Raw genomic sequence first — 17,890 nt, forward strand, 5'->3', positions numbered from 1 at the left:
CATTGTAAGATCATGAAGAGTTCGTTCATTTTAGCCTGTGTATCTGATGGAATTGGTGAATGTATTTTAGTTTAAGGTTAAATTATAATTTTTTATGAAACTAGAGAAACCTTTGATGGTAACATTAAAATACATTTAATACCTTTGTAGCCATAGAGTTGTACAGTAGAATTCCTTCAGCTCACCATATCCATGCTGATTTTTTTTCCCATCTATACTTTTCAAAATTGCCTCCCTACATTAGGTCCATATCTTTCTAACCCTTTCCTATATTAACTGCCTGTCTAAATGTCTCTTAAGAGTAGTGATTGTGTCAGATTCCACGAGCTTCTCTGGCAACAAATTCCAGATATCAATTACTCCTTGTCCTTCCTCTTACCTTAATCCTATGCCCTCTTGTTTTGGATACCCCTACCTTGGGAAAATGATTCTTAGTAGCTACTTTATATAAGCCTCTTAGGGTTTTATATCCCTTTATCAGGTCACTCTTCAGCCACATTTACTGCAGAAAAAGCAAGTCCGACCTATCCAATATTTTTCTTTAATGAGATAACCTCCTCTGAACTTTCTCCAGTAAATATATCCTCCTTATAGTGTGGCTACCAGAATGGAACACAATAATCCCAAGAAGTGATCTTATCACTGTTTTGTGATGTTGCAACAAAATACCCAAGTTTTTAAAAGTTTATCATATATACTGTATATGATATCATGGGGTGCCTTGGTAACGTAGTGTTTAGTATGATGCTATTACTGCTCGAGGTGTTGCAGTTAAGAGTTCACTTCCGATGTCCACTGTAAACAAGTTAGTACATTCCTTCCTTTGTGTGCGTGTGGGTTTCCTCCCACAGTCAACAGTGTACCGGTCAGTAGGTTAATTGGTCATGATTAGGCTAGGGTTAAATCAATGAGTAGTTAGTTGTGCAACGGAGCTCAAAGTACCTATTTCATGTGGCATTCAGAAATATAAATAAATAAATAATAAAATACACCCTATCCTCGTTATATGCAGGGGATACGTTCCTCGCAGTTGACGCATAATATTGAAACGCATAATGTGAATAGGGATGCATTCTGGAGGGCTTCCTAAATATTGTTTTATCTGTGATTTATTCACATTTTCATACTAATATGACACAAAAGCAGTACCACAAGGCAACATTCATATTATATTTCATCAATTTAAGGTAATATTCAACGTAATAAATCATAGGAAGTTAACATACTAGGATGTACAGTACTCACCAGCAGTGGCAGGTGTGTTCGCTCCGGGAGATGAGTGGTTGTTGTGGTGTCGGGCAGCTTTACATGGATGAGGTGGATGGTTGTGGGTTGTCAGGATCATCAAGGACAGCGAGGGATGAAGGAGGACTCACAGAACTCTCAGAACTGCCGGCAGCAGGAGATGACACCGGTTTGAAGAAAGTGGTGAGGGTTGTTTGCTTTCTTCCCTACAAGCAATTGACTGCAGGGAACGACTGAAATGCTGATTCTGTTCTAAACTTGGGTCCATGTCCCAGAGCTGTGTTACCTTCACCTGACATGGCCCTTTTATAATTTCCAACTCTTTTTCCAAGTGTTAAAACGGTTCTCTGCTGCTTGGCTGATGGCCCAGGACATGACATTGGACGCTTAGGAGGCATAGTTAAATATTTCAAGCACAAAATTAGTGCACCATAGGTAATAAGAACAAAAGTTTAAGACCACAAGATCGCCCATCCACACGCTGCCAAAACCAATGTGAGACAGGCGGGAGTGAGACTGAGGTGTGTGCACGTGACTTGTATTGGCAAGAAAACTGTGCTTCTCGTCCCAACAGCCTCGCATAACTGTGAGTTTTGGACACATATAAGGAGGAGTTGGTAGAAATAGGTTTGATGCATAACTGTAAATCCGCATTGTCTGAAGGCACATATAACGAGGATAGGGTGTATGTGAATATCTTATGGATTTTCTTTTAAGCTCTTTGCCCTATACCAGTGGTCCCCAAACTCCGGGCTGTGAAGCATGTAGGGGTGCAGCGGTAGCTGGCGTGCACCCAGCACATCTTTAAGGAAAAAGTCAAAATAAACAAGCTAATTAATTAGGTGCGGCACATAGCTTGTTTATTTCGGCTTTTTTCTTAAAGATGTACTGGGTGCGCGCAGGCTTCGCGGCCCGGAGGTGGGGACCACTGCTCTATGCATTCATTACCATTTAGAACTTACTAGATATTGTTTTAGTCTTTGATAAGACAGGCAGTGGATCATTGCACTTGAATACATAAACCAGGAGTAAGCCATTTGATCCTCTGGTTTATGTTGTGCCAAGGTTGCTCTTTTTTTATAACTCGGTGCCACTTGTGCACTAATCCCACATCCTTTAATAGAGAGTTAATTTCATATTCAGAAATCAAATTTTTCCTGAATATACTTGGGGACTCAGCCTCTCTGACTTGCCCCTTATTTTTGACAGTGACTCTTCAACACTCCAGCCAACATTCTCTCTGTATCTACGCTGTCAAGCCCCATTAAGAAATTTGCATGTTTTAATGTTTGCTGCTGATTCTTCTAAACTAAAGTAAGATTAAAGGGTCTGTCTGCCTAAACTCTTTATATGGTAAACAAACTATTCTAGGAGCCATTTTGGTGAACCTGCGCTGTACTCACTCAATTGTAGTTATAAATTTTACTGGTGGATTTAAATTGCTCCATTATGTAATTATTATTTCATTATGCTGTCTTGTAGTTTGTTATGACTGAGCTGTGTGTTTGGAAATCTTTCTGCCCATATAAAGCCATCACAGGTAACAAAGTGTTTATTTTAAAAACTGAAAAAATAGGAGAAATAGACCAGTTTTTTGTCTGCCCTTTTGTTCAGCATGATAATGATTATCTGAACCAGGCTTCACCTTTTTTGTAACAGGTCCTCAATGCTATGATTTTTCAAAAATATGCTTACTTTCTCTAGCTTTCATAACAAAGAAGTTCCTATTTATCACAACTTTAAATGATTGCTTATACCTATGACACTTATCCCGTTAGTGCAAGCATCTCAATCTCTGCCCTTGTATCTCTCAAAAAGATCACTTCTCACTTTTCTAAACTCCAAGGGTTACAGATCTAATAGAGACATGATTTTAATTTAGGATAATGGCAAATAGCTGGTTTTTAGTCAAATAATAGGGGGTAATGAAGAAAGAGGGAAATTTTGAGTGAATGCATGTTTTAGCACCACACAGTCACACAATTAATATATTTAGCAGAATTTTGCAGTTCTTATGGTGAAGCCCAAGGAAAGGAAGTTTTAAGTTTCTTTTCAAATTCTAAATGTTTATATTTTCATTTAAGATTGGACATACGGTGGTCTGAATAGAATATTTTACAGCCTCATTAATATTCCTTCAAGAACTTAACTGCTTTAATTTAACTTTAATTATTAACAAGAAATTAATTTGAAGATTCATTTGAGACTGAATAGTGATGCTCCCAATAGAAGAAATGCCTGCAAAAATGTATTAGCTCTGATTGTGGATGGAAAGTATGTATAATTTTCAGCCAAGTGTACTTTGCTATTTGTGCCCCTCAGGGTTTGTATATGTTCATTGACTTAATTTACAGACGCTTAACTCTGATTGCTAATGTTATTATTGTATACTGCTTAACATAAAGTTGGCAGGTGAACAAGAAGTGAGAAGTCAGTGAAATTACTTCTAACTCTTGCAACTAAATTGAAAGGAACCATGTCCAATGACACTTCCTCATTAGTGCAGTATGATGTGCTGTGATATAAAGGATTATATGTCCTGCTGATTGTATCACTGTGCTGTCAAGTGATCATTACTCTGCAACAACATCTAGCTTACCTTTGTTCAATAGTTTGTGATAGGATCCATTACCTGCAAGCACTGGCACTGGCACATACAGTTTACAGAAGTGACAGTATCTGCAACTAATGTATTTTGTTACATTGGTCAGTATGTTTTTGCTTGCCCTCCCAACAGCAATACAGCAAAGCAGAACTTCGTGAACTGGTACTTTATTGTTGAGCATCAAATGACTTCATTAGTTTCTTAAAGATAGATATCTGAATTAAACTGTTTGCACTTAGTTGTTATTTTTCCTTACTATAGCAAATATATTGGTGAAAATAAAGTAGACCATTTCTACACCAAAAGGAAAACAATGTTTGTGATTTATTTTTGCTTTGAAGGTAATTTAAAAAGCTAGAGGGTCATGGATCTCAAGTTTTTAAAGTTACTTCTCCATTACAGATTTCTTTGACCCAGAAGTGTACTTTCTATCATTCCTTGTGGGTTCTTTCCAAAATACTCTCATCAAATGGCAGACTGAATTTGACCAGGATATTGTCTTATGTGGTTTTTTTTGATAGGAAGCTTTGAGAGATAATTTTATCTTTCTGTTGAATTTGAAGTCAAGTAGTAATTGAATTCGATTTCTAGGTTTTGCGGTTCTTTTTGTAGTTACTCTTTTTGTTTATTTCACATGCTGTTATGGTTTTTGTTGCTATAAAAAGGAATTCTAGACCAATTGAATTAGAAGTAGTTTGTTAAACCTGTTTAAATCCTTGGTTAGATAAATCACACAATGGAAATGCTGTGCTCAGTTATGGTCACATTGCAAGCAGACTAATGCTGAAGAAGTACACAAAGAGATTTACAACAAAGAGATTTGATGAGTTTTTGCTCTCAGGAAATATGACTGGGCTACGATAGTTATACAATAAATTATTTTGCAAGCTGAGAAGTCCACATGAGGGACATAGGAAATAAAAATTAAGCCACTGGAGTTAGAATCAAGTATATTGTCTCTCTGGTATGTTGTGAAATTTGTTGTTTTGCAATACATAAAATATACTATAAATTACAATATGATATAATAAGTAGTGCAAAAAGAGAGCAAAAATAGTGAGGTAGTGTTCATTGATTTATTGACCATTCAGAAATCTGATGACGGAGGGAAAGAAGCTGTTCCTAAAACATTTACTTTGCATCTACAGGCTTCTGTGCCCACTCTCTGATGGTATTAACAATAAGAGGGCATATCCTGGGTGATGGGGGTCCTTTAATGATGGATGCTATCTTTTTGAGTCATCGTCTTTTGAAGATGTCCCTGATGGTTGGGAGGCTAGTGCCCATAATAGAGCTGTTTGAGTTTACAACTTTCTGCCGTTTTTTTCCGATTCTATACAATGGCTCATCCATATGGTGATGCAACCAGACAGAATGCTCTGTAGAAATTTGCTCAAATCTTCAATGCATTCAAGATATCAAACTCTTAATGAAATATAGCTACTGGCATGCCTTCTTCATGATTGCATCAATATGTTGGCACCCAGGATAGATCTTGACCGCTGACACTGAGAAACTTGAAACTGCTGACCGTTCAAGGAGGATTGGTGTGTGTTTCCTCAACTTCCCTTTCCTAAAGTCCACAATCAATTCCTTAGTCTTACTGATGCTGAGTGCATGGTTGTTGTTGTGATACTACTCAACCAGCAGATCTATCTTACTCCTATAAGCCTCCTCATCACCATCTGAGATTCTACCAACTACAGTTGTGTCATCAGCAAATTTATGGATGGCGTTTGCACTGTGCCTAGCCACACAGTCATGGGTGTGGAGAGTGCAGAGCAATGGACTAAGCACACGTCTTTGAGGTGCACTGGTGTTGATAGTGAGGAAGAGATGTTTTTTCTGATTATTACTGTCTGCAATTTCCTGATCAAAAAGTCACAGATTTGTTGCAGAGGCCCAGTTTTTGAAGCAATTGATAGCTCTGAGGGGATGATGGTGCTGAATGCTGAGCTGTAATCAATTAACAGCAGTCTGATGTAGGTATTGCTGTTGTCCAGGTGGTCCAAGGCCGAATGGAGAGCCAGTGAGAATGCATATGCTGTAGACCTATTGCAGCAGATCCAGGTGCTTTCTTAGGCAGGAGTTAATTTTAGCCATGATCAGTCATTCAAAGCACTTCATCACAGTAGGTGTGAATGCAGTTGGGCAATAGTCATTGAGGCAGCTCATCCTGTGCTTGGGCACTGGTATAATCGATGTCCTTTTGAAGCGGGTGGGATCCTCCGACTGCAGCAATGAGATTGAAGATGTGCTTGAACACTCCAGCCAGTTAGTTGGTACAAGTTTTCAGTGCCCTGCAAGGTACAGCATCATGGCCTGACGCCTTGTAAGGGTTCACCCCTTTGTTCAGATTTTGCCCTCTGAGACCGATATCACAGAGGTTTGCACAGGTGTCGATTTATTCTCTATTTTCAAGGTGTGCATAAAAAGGCATTGAGCTCTTCTGGAGTGAAGCTTCAGATGATGCTCAGGTTTTGTCTTATAGGAAATAATAGTCTGCAAATCCTGCCAGAGCTGGTATGCATCCAATTCCAACTATAACTTCAAATTGCTTTTTCTCTCTTTTGTAGGTTGTACCTGGATTAGAGTTAGCTAAAATAGGTAAAGAGAAGTTCTGTGAGTGTTAATGTCCTAAATGGTTTTATTACAATAAGGCATTCCTATTTAGTAACCTACAGCTAGAAAATGTATCCTGTGTCCTTAACATTGTGTCCACCAGCTATGCAGTGTTTTCCCTCACTAAGTGGACAATGTTGCAAAAATTAAACAACTGAACTATTTACTTCCCTAAAAAGTTAGTAAAGTATCCTGATTTTGGACCAACTTTAGATGATGGTATCAACCCTTCACTCCAGTGAGGTGGCATACTTAATTGCATAACAGAAGCTTCTCTGAAAGCAACTGCAGATTACTGAATCACTGCATGTGCCGTGATAATGGATGGGTGGCTGTTAGGCATTGAGACCACATAATGTTGTGTGGGAGAGGTTGAAGAAAAGAGGCTCATGTATACGCCTGTTCTCTTCATTAATAATACTTATCCCTTTTTGTTGAATTTCCTCTAGCTTGTAAATGAAGTGGATCTCTCCAAAATCTCAAATTCTATCTTGTACGAAAAGGGTATTCCTAGTTTTGTGGACCCGAATGTAGCATTGTGGACTCTGACTTGTCCATTCCAAAACATAAAATTTCTTCTTTTTAAACAATTGTTGTTGACTTGCTCTTTGTGGTTCAGATCATTGTCTTGTTGCATCATCCAGCTTCTATTATGCTTCAGGTGATGGACTGCTACCCGGATGTTTTCTTGTAAAATGTCTTGATACAATTTTGAATTCATTATTTCCTTTAGTGATTGCAAGCTGTTCAGGCTCTAAGGCAGCAAAGTAGCCCCAAACTATGATGCCCCTTCCACTATGCTTCACAGTTGGGATGAGGTTTTGGTGTTGGTCTGTAGTGCTCTTTTTTTTCCAAACATAGTGGTGTGCATTCCTGCCAAAAAGTTCAACTTTTGTCTTATCTGTCCACAGAACATTGATCCAGAAGCGTTGTGGAACATCCAGCGGTCTTTTGCAAACTTGAGATGTGCAGCCATGTTTTTTTTTGGAGAGCAGTGGTATCCATCCATGAACCCCATTCTTGTTCAGTGTTATTCTTATACATAAACAGAGACTTTAGCAAGTTCTAGAGATTTCTGCAGGTCTTTCGCTGTTACCCTTGGGTTCTTTTTCAGCTCCTTCAGCATTCATTGATTGGAACACCTGACTATTTAGCTTTTGTAGAAGGCATTACCCCTAGAGGTTCACATACTTTTTTGAACCTAGACTGTAACTGTTTAAATGGTGTATGAGAAGCAGTACAATTGTTTATGTGTTATTAGTTTCAGCAGATAGTGTTTGCCTATTATTGTGACCTAGATGAAGATCAGACTACATTTTGTGAGTAATTAATGCAGAAGACCAGGTAGTTACCAGGTAGATAACAAAAAAGGCAATACGCCAAGAAAAAATAAGGTACGAAGGTAAACTAGCCAAGAATATAAAGGAGGATAGTAAAAGCTGCTTTAGGTATGTGAATAGCAAAAAAATAGTTAAGACCAAAATTGGGCCATTGAAGACAGAAACGGGTGAATTTATTATGGGGAACAAGGAAATGGCAGATGAGTTGAACAGGTACTTTGGATCTGTCTTCACTAGGGAAGACACAAACAATCTCCCAGATGTAATAGTGGCCAGAGGAACTAGGGTAAAGAATGAACTGAAGGAAATTTATATAGGCAAGAAGCGGTGTTGGATAGACTGTTGAGTCTGAAGGCTGATAAGTCCCCAGGACCTGATGATCTGCATCCCAGGGTACTTAAAGAGGTGGCTCTGGAAATCGTGGATGCATTGGTAATCATTTTCCAATGTTCTATAGATTCAGGAATAGTTCCTGCTGATTGGAGGGTGGTTAATGTTGTCCCGCTTTTCAAGAAAGGAGGGAGAGAGAAAACGAGGAATTATAGACCGGTTAGCCTGACGTCAGTGGTGGGAAAGATGCTGGAGTCAATTATAAAAGAGGAAATTATGACACATTTGGATAGCAGTAGAAGGATCAGTCCGAATCAGCATGGATTTATGAAGGGAGAATCATGCTTGACTAATCTTCTGGAGTTTTTTGAGGATGTAACTATGAAAATGGACAAGGGAGAGCCAGTGGATGTAGTGTACCTGGACTTCCAGAAAGTTTTTGATAAAATCCCACATAGGAGATTAGTGGGCAAAATTAGGGCACATGGTATTGGGGGCAGAGTACTGACATGGATTGAAAATTGGCTGGCTGACAGGAAACAAAGAGTAGTGATTAACGGGTCCCTTTCGGAGTGGCAGGCTGTGACCAGTGGGGTACCGCAAGGTTTGGTGCTGGGTCCGCAGCTGTTTACAATATACATTAATGATTTAGATGAAGGGATTAAAAGTAACATTAGCAAATTTGCTGATGACACAAAGCTGGGTGGCAGTGTGAAATGTCAGGAGGATGTTATGAGAATGCGGGGTGACTTGGACAGGTTGGGTGAGTGGGCAAATGTATGGCAGGTGCAGTTTAATGTGAATAAATGTGAGGTTATCCACTTTGGTGGCAAGAACAGGAAGGCAGATTACTATTTAAATGGAGTCAAGTTAGGAAAAGGGGAAGTACAACGAGATCTAGGTGTTCTTGCATCAGTCAATGAAAGCAAGCATGCAGGTACAGCAGGCAGTGAAGAAAGCTAATGGCATGCTGGCTTTTATAACAAGAGGAATTGAGTATAGGAGTAAAGAGGTTCTTCTGCAGCTGTACAGGGCCCTGGTGAGACCCCACCTGGAGTATTGTGTGCAGTTTTGGTCTCCAAATTTGAGGAAGGACATTCTTGCTATTGAGGGAGTGCAGCGTAGGATCACAAGGTTAATTCCCGGGATGGCGGGACTGTCATATGTTGAAAGATTGGAGCGACTGGGCTTGTATACACTTGAATTTAGAAGGATGAGGGGGATCTGATTGAGACAAATAAGATTATTAAGGGATTGGACACGCTGGAGGCAGGAAGCATGTTCCCGCTGATGGGTGAGTCCAGAACTAGAGGCCACAGTTTAAGAATAAGGGGTAGGCCATTTAGAACAGAGATGCGGAAAAACTTTTTCAGCCAGAGAGTGGTGGATATGTGGAATGCTCTGCCCCAGAAGGTAGTGGAGGCCAAGTCTCTGGATGCATTCAAGAGAGAGTTAGATAGAGCTCTTATAGATAGCGGGGTCAAGGGATATGGGGAGAGGGCAGGAACGGGGGTACTGATTGTGTATGATCAGCCATGATCACAGTGAATGGCGGCGCTGGCTAGAAGGGCTGAATGGCCTACTCCTGCACCTACTGTCTATTGTCTATAGTTGCAAAGGGTTCACAAACTTTTTCTTGCAACGGTATCTGGTGGCTCTTCCCATTTCTCAATCATGGTTTGTACTGCATGATGTGAGTAAAAACGCAGTAAATGTACAAATGTATCATTGTCTTAGGTTTCCTTTACAAACACTCAGCAGCTAACGATTTCATCCAAGATTGCATGAGCTTGCTTTATAGTCTTTGACCTCCAGTAGGACTTCAGATCATGTATTCCTCCCATCGCAAAGACTGCCTGATTATCCCCATCACATAAATCGTATATGCTGATGAAGCCTCTTTTACCTTTGTATATTTCCTGTGTTGGATTTTAAAGTTCATTCTTGACTTACCAATCAAAGCGTTCCTTTCTAAGCTTGTCATCAAACTCTGGCTGCATTTGGCCGAACTTTCACAAGATGCTGTTCATGCATCACTCCTTTACTTGATTATCTTATCAAATGAACACTTATTTATTTTATTTATTTAGCGATACAGAGTGGAGAAGACCCTTCCGGCCCTTCAAGCCATGCTGCCCCAGCAACACCCCCCCCCCCCCCCCCCCCCCAAAAGCAAACCTGATTAACCGTACCCTAATCACAGAACAATTTACAATGACTGATCCTTTGGATTGTGGGAGGAAACCAGAGGCTCCTTACAGAACAGCACCGGAATTGAACTCCGAACTCCAGACCGCTACATTACCTTTTTTTCTACCTTAAGTTATGGAATTCCTTCATAAGGTTCCCCTGCTTCTCCACTTATCTTCCTCCTTAAACTTTACTTCTCTTGATATAAGCTTTGGTTAGTTACCCTGATACCATCATTTGTTGCACAAAATGGGATATTGTTTGATGATGCTACTGTTAGGTTGGAATGTTATACTGTGATAAATGCACTATATTGATAAGTTACCATTGTTTAGGAACAGTAACAAGGGCCTGAATGTCAGTTATGAGTGATAGTATAGTGTAGGGGATTATTTGATATGGAAGTACTGGGATGAGAAAATGGGGATTAAAGTGTCCAAAATTAATTCAGTTCCAATATTTAATTTGGGTCCAGTTCTTATATTGTGGCCTGATTTGATTTTATTAAAATAAAATTTTGACCTTATGGTAGTTTTGTGATGTTGTTTAGCATATGATTGGTGTTGTATAGAAGAGTCAAAATAAAAATTGAGCAATAGTTTTTGAAAAGCTTGGCATCATTTACTACTCTCTTCATTGCACTTATTTTACATAAAGTCTGAAACTGATAGCCTTAACTGTTCTTTCTGATGGTAATTCGTATCTTTGTATTCATGATTGATATAGAAAAGATTAAAAGAAAAATGTTATTGATACTTTCAAACCTGTCAGTCCAGTAAACAACAGTTTGAAATTAATATGTTGTTCTGAGAAGGATATTTACCAGAGATAGTATCCAATGTGCACTGAGAGTTTGCACAATATAGCACAATAATTCTTCTTTATATTGTGGTTTGCAACAATATTGCTGTAATTATGTATCAAGCCAAGCTATTTGATAGTGTGTTAAAGGATATTATATCATTAGCTTGACAACTGCATCCCTCTGATGAAGGCAGGTCAATAATTGGAGGATGAGCTGTTTCACTGAGAACAGTGAAACTGACCTTTCTTTGCAGTATTAGTTGGCATCTTAAGTAGACACTGAACAGGTGTAATCAGGGCCTTCAGGGACTCTCATATTGAGAATTGGAATCTCCTGTAAATTGGTGAGACCCAATGTAGATTGGGAGACTGCTTTGCTGAGCATCTATGCTCCACCTGCCAGAAAAAGTGAGAGCTCCCAGTGGCCACCCATTTTAATTCCGCTTTCCATTCCCAGTCCGACATGTCAGTCTATCGCCTCCTCTACTGCTGCAATGAGGTTACACTCAGGCTGGAGGAGCAACACCTTATGTTCTATCTGGGTAGTGTCCAACCTGATGGCATAAACATCAATTTCTTAAACTTCTGGTAATGGCCCGACCCCCTTCCCTTCTCACCATTCCCCATTCCCTCTATCACCTTATCTCTTTAACTGCTCACCGCCTCCCTCTGGTGCTCCTCCCTCTCCCTTCCATGTCCTTCTGTCCTCTCCTATCAGATTCCCTCTTCTCCAGCCCTTTATCTCTTTCACCGATTGACTTCCCATTTCTTTACTTCACCCCTGCTCCCTTCCTGGTTTCACCTATCACCTTGTACCACTTCCTCCCCTCCCCAACTCCACCTTCTTATTTTGATTTCTCATCTTTTTTTCTCTAATTCAGATGAAGGGTGTCAGCCCAAGATGTCAACTGCTTATTCTTTTCCATAGATGCTTCCTAGCCTGCTGAGTTCCACCAGCCTCTTGTGTGTGTTGCTTGGATTTCCAGTATCTGCAAATTTTCACTTTTCTGTTTTCTGTTCTTTTTGTGATGTGATGTAAGATTAGGGAATCCTAAACATCTCTGTTCTAGACTGTATTAGTTCAAAATTAGTTGCTAAATGGTAACAGTATTCAATTAACTGATGAAAGAGTGTTACCTGAATACTGAATTTAAATTTTAGGCATGTACACCTTAGAAATGATTCTTTCTTAAGAATTGCTTTCTTACAAATGACTTTTTTTCCAGTGAGTGAGTTGTGAGGGGGGTGGAAATACCCAGGGAGGGTTATTTGGTAAACTTTCCTCTAGTGGTTTCCCCTACTGAAACGGAATCTGACCACTTTGTCTGCAGGTAGTTGCAAATACAGTGATGCTAGAAAGCTTGTGAATCCTTTAAGAGTTACATTATATTTCTGCATGTACATGACCTAAAATGTGATCAGATCTTCATGTAAGTCCGGATACTAGACAAAGAGAACCCATTTAAACAAATAACATAAAAACATTATACTTTTTCATTTATTTTTTGAGAAATATGATCCAATATTACATGTATTTGTTGGAAAAAGTATGTGTACCTTTGCTTTCAGTGACTGGTGTGATCTCCTTGTACAGCACTAACTTCAACCAAACGTTTCCAGTAACAGTTGATCCATCCTATACATCGGCTTGGAGGAATTTTAGGCCATTCCTTCTTACAAAACTGCTTCAACTCTGGGATTTTTTGCATGAACTGCTTGCTTCAGGTCTTTCCACAATATTTCTATAGGGCTGAGGCCAGGACTTTGACTGGGCCATTCCAAAATGTGAGATTCCATCTGCTTTAACCATTCTTTGGTAGACAGACGTTTGTTTAGGATCATTGTCTTGCTGCATGACCCATTTTCTCTTGAGCTTCAGTTCACAAACAGATATTCTGACGTTTTCCTCTAGAATTTGCTGGTACAGTTCAGAATTCATAGTTCCATCAATGATGGCAAGCCGTCCTGATCCCGAGCAGCAGAGCAGGCCCAAGCCATGACATACCATCACCATGTTTCACAGATGGGCTGAGGTTCTTGTGATGGAATGCAGTGCTTGCTTTTTTGCCAAACATCATGCTCCCATTTAAGCCAAGAAGTTCTATTTTGGACTCATCTGTCCACAGAACATTCTTCCAATAGCTTTCTGACTTATCCATGTGGTCTTTAGCAACTTCTGGATGGGCAGCAATGTTCTTCTTGGAGAGCAGTGGCTTTCTCCTTGCAATCTTGCCATGCACACCATTGTTGTTCAGTGTTTGCCTGATGGTAAACTCTTGAACATTGAAATTAGCCAATGCAAGAGAGATCTGTAGCTCCTTGGATGTTACCCTGGGATTCTTTGTGACCTCCTGGAATATTACACACCTTGCTCTTGGGGTGATTTTTGTTGGTTGACTATTCCTGGGGAGAGTAACAATGGTGTTGAATTTCCTCCATTTGTACACTAACTGCCTGACTGTTGTAGATGGGGTGGAGCCCAAACTCTTTAGAATGGTTTTGTATCCTTTTCCAGCCTGGTGAGGATCAACAACTTTTTTCTGAGGTCCCCAGAAATCTCCTTTGAGTGAGGGATAGCACACTTCCAAAAACATGTGGTGAAGATCAGACTTTGATAATAAAAGACCCAGGTTTATGTTCTTTAAATAGGGCAGGGCCTCTCACACCCACACCTGATTAAAACACCTTACTCTAATTTCCCCTTTAAATGAATTGATAATCCTAGAGATTCACATACTTTTTACCACAAATATATGTAATATTGGATCGTTTTTCTCAGTAAGAAAATGAATGTATAATATTTTTGTGTTAATTATTTAACTGGGTTCTCTTTATATAGTTTCAGGACTTGCGTGAACATCTGATCACATTTTAGGTCATATTTACGCAGAATTAGAGAAAATTCTAAAGAGTTCACAAACTTTCTAGCACCGCTGTACCAGTTTGACATTGCTCAGTGTTTTACAGTCACCCAGAGGTATGTATTGTTGGTTGCATTCTGTTTTTTTTGTGTCCTGATTAACAAGTTTAAAATATGTTATTGTTAAATGCCACTTTTAAAAGTTTCAAGCTTTCAACTCTGCTTTTATTAATGGTGTTGAGATCAATGATTTTTGGGATTCTTTCTAATTAATGCAAAATTTAAATACAACAAACAAGCAATAAAATTACCTTTTATTATGCATTTCAAAATTCAGTTTAGTTCCAAAAGAGGGATTTTTCTGTTTCTATCTAAATGTCTGTGATGAGTTGTTGCTATCGTTCCCTGGATTGGTTACTAAGTGCATTATAAGTGGGGGAACAGTGGCTACAGAAATAGACTTTTAGATGTGCTTCTTGGCCTATCCTTGCAGTAGCATATTGCAATGCTTTATGTGTGGTGATAATGGATAGTCACAAGTAGCTTTCCACAGAGTAATATGGACTCTTTTGGAAAAAATAACTTGTTGGTCTGTCTGTGAGGATGAATATTCTTAGACTTGTGTCTAAGAATTAGTTTTCACCCAGAAGCTCTAACAATTTGGTATATTTTCCAAGTTTAATGGTGAATTAAGAATTATATTTTAATTATATTTGAAACACTTCAAATATGAAGTTTGTCCAACCAATCTTGAATTGGAGAGAATGAGAGAAACTTGCATTTATGACTCCAAGAAGTCCCAAGTGTCGTTTAAGTTTTGATGTTCAGTCACTGAGATAACCATAGGGAATGAGGCAGACAGTTCGTGCAGAGCAGGCTGCCATTCATTGCATAATATTTCCTTCAGTAATTTATTAATATTAGAGGCATGCACTGCCACCTTGTGATGTCTTGGCATTTGCTGTAATAATAACAAGGAACTGTATTCATCCAATTTCCAATGTAGCTGTCTCTTGGGGCAGGTAAAGCTTTGTCTGCTACTGCATTCCTACCCACACTCTCATTTGTAAAGTATGACCTCTTAACTAAATATTTTTAAATGGAAATTTGAAGAGAATATGTATATGTAAAATTGTAATACAAATGGTGGGCTAAATGGCTCAATATTTATCGGGGAAAGAGGTGAAACATACCATAGATCACTTTATCCAGTGGGAGGGTGATAAAACAGCAGTGTTAAATGGAAATATTATATTAAATATAAGTAAAATATTTGAATGCATTGATCAAACAATATAAATAAAAATAGAATAGTGGAAATCAACTTATTATCTTCAGTTGTACCTACTTATGTGCAGGTAGAATGACATTTGCTAATTTGAAAGGTGTTTAGGAAATCTGTCAGTACTAATTTGGCCGAGTTTAACTTGATTATAATGTAATTCAAATTCAGTGTTAATCTATTTCTAAAAACTGTTACTTTTCTGTTAATGTATCTTAAAGAACTACCATATATGAACGGTCTTTAAATTCTAATTACCTCCAAGACTCATGTTAACTTTGCACACTTCAGTACTCTGCAAAAGGAAGTCAGTTAAATTTTTCACAGGCAAGATGATCAATTTTGGGACATGAAGTGAACGCACTTAGTGCTCTGGGTACAACTTTCCAAATCTCGAATATATATTAAATCTGGAATGTCAGTGTTTTTTTCCCTTTGCAGAATTGTCAACAACTTGTCCAGATCTAGCCTGCTCAATGTTGTTTTTTCTAAATCTGATAGCAGATTTGAGTGTCGAATTAATGTGGATATTTTCTATTGGATATTCAGACTATCAAATAACATGACAATGGGGACAATTTTTAAAGTGTACCAAGCACAGCCACTTAATGAAGATAAATTTTTTAAAAATGGGATCTGGTGGAGACACTCAAATAGTAGAAATTATAGATGCTGTCAAATAGTAAGCATTTGGCAATCCTTTTTTTAAATCACAGTACGTAACCTGTTGCTAAAATTATGTTTCAAAAAATTTGATTGGATGATTCCTGGCACTTCAATGTGTGAATGTCATCCTTTCTGTTTTCAATTAACAGGATTTTGTGGAATGAAGGGGTCTTTACCCAGAATTGAATCTGGTCTCTCTATGATTTTAGATGTTTGAATGGACTAAACCAATGATAGTGTTTTCTGTGCTGATAAGAAGACTGTTGAAATTCTGAACAATACTGCAATGAGCACTTAAATAAGATACCTGCAAAAAGTGTAGCAGGTGGCAATAGCTTGGGTGATGTGTATTTATGAGTTTCCATGTATACTTACAAATGCAGTATTAATCTATTTCTTGTGTATAATTACTTTGATTAGCACTTCTATTTACACCTTTTATGAGAATGCCACTTGTGTCTTAACAATAGCACTTTACTCAAGAGAAATGACTCTAAAAACTTTGCCATATATATACAAGAATGAACTTTGCAGTTGGAATATCAGAAAATGTGTTCTTTGTTCTTCGACCAACCTTTTCGCTGTAATGATTGAAAGGGTGCTTTATGCCCCAATTATTTTGTCATTAGTAGGTACAGTTGGCCCTCCTTATCTGCGGGGGATTGGTTCTGGGACCTCCCACGGATACCAAAAAACGCAGATGCTCAAGTCCCTTATTTACCCTGACCAGTGAGTGCAGTGGTCTTTAGGATCCAGCGGAACCCTGGACCTTATTTAACCTGTGTCAGAGCGGTGGTCTTTAGGACCTGGTGCAGCTCTGTTCACAAAAATGATCATGATCACGGCAAATAAAGTGGAAGTAATAAAGTGATTGGAAAGAGGTGAAACGCCATTGGTCATTGGAAAAGCATTAGGCTACAGTCGGTCAATGATTGGAACAATTTTAATGGAGCATGTGAAAGGCCCTGCCCAGATGAAAGCTACAATTATTACTAAGCAACTCAGTGGTTTAATTATTGAGATATATACGTTTCTTAAGTGTTTTATATGCATAGAAAGGTAAACTATACTGTATACTAAGACAAACGTTTGACTAACTGATGTTAAATAATACTGGATGTACCTGTTCCGACTTCAAATCCGACTTAAAGACAGACTCAGGAACAGAACTCGTTCATAACCCGGGGACTGCCTGTACTCTTAAATCATCTCTAGATTACTTATAGTACCTAATACAATGTAAATGTATGTAAATAGTTGTTATACTGTATTGTTTAGGGAATGATGACAAGAAAAAAAAAGTCTGTACATGCTCGAAGAACGAGTGCTGGAAGAGCACTTCCGAGTTTTCCCGATCTGCGGTTGGTTGAATCCGCGCATGCGGATCCCGCGGATAAGGAGGGCCGACTGTATTCATCTTTTGGAATATAAGCAGTGCTGGCAAGTCCACCATTTATTGCCCATCTTAATTGCCGCTTTGAGTAGGATATCTTTTCAAACAGCTGATTTCCCTTTGATGAAGTTACTCCCTTAATTTCTATTTAGCAGAAATCGAAACTTGTTTTCTGTGAGTTTATTTAAGTTGTCTAGTATATGCCAGCTGGAATATAATATGTGAGGAGCCAGAGTCTCCAAAATTAAATCAATACCAGCAGGTTGCAGTCTATAAATTATTTTAGTATTTAGTCCCTTGCAGTTGTTCAGCACTTAATTACAACATTTTTTCTTTTCTGGTTTAATGATGTTAATAATTGCTACGGAAACATAATCTCATTTGCTTCTTTAATACAGAAAAACGTAACTGAACCCTTGCTATGAATTACTCAACAGGAACACATTGAAATTGTTTCTATTTGACTTGCAGTTATAAGTATGTGAATGATAGCTTACTGCAACAAATCCAAGTAAGAGCTTGTATATGGAATCAACTTGCATAATAGAAGTTA

General features: G+C 38.6%; 1 protein-coding gene across 4 annotated transcripts in view; it reads left to right on the forward strand.

Annotated features, from left to right (window-relative positions):
* Window positions 1-17,890, forward strand: part of sin3aa (SIN3 transcription regulator family member Aa) — a 129,520-nt gene that overhangs the window by 33,129 nt on the left and 78,501 nt on the right. The window contains exon 1 of one of the 4 annotated variants that reach the window (XM_073024942.1): window positions 17,249-17,384. The exons of the other annotated variants lie outside the window; for them this stretch is intronic. The gene's annotated coding sequence lies outside the window, so the exon portion shown is untranslated. Of the gene's footprint in view, window positions 1-17,248; window positions 17,385-17,890 lie in introns of those variants that run through there. 4 annotated transcript variants of the gene reach the window in all.

The sequence above is a fragment of the Hemitrygon akajei genome, chromosome 21 (assembly GCF_048418815.1).
Source record: "Hemitrygon akajei chromosome 21, sHemAka1.3, whole genome shotgun sequence".
In the NCBI taxonomy this organism is placed as follows: domain Eukaryota; kingdom Metazoa; phylum Chordata; class Chondrichthyes; order Myliobatiformes; family Dasyatidae; genus Hemitrygon; species Hemitrygon akajei.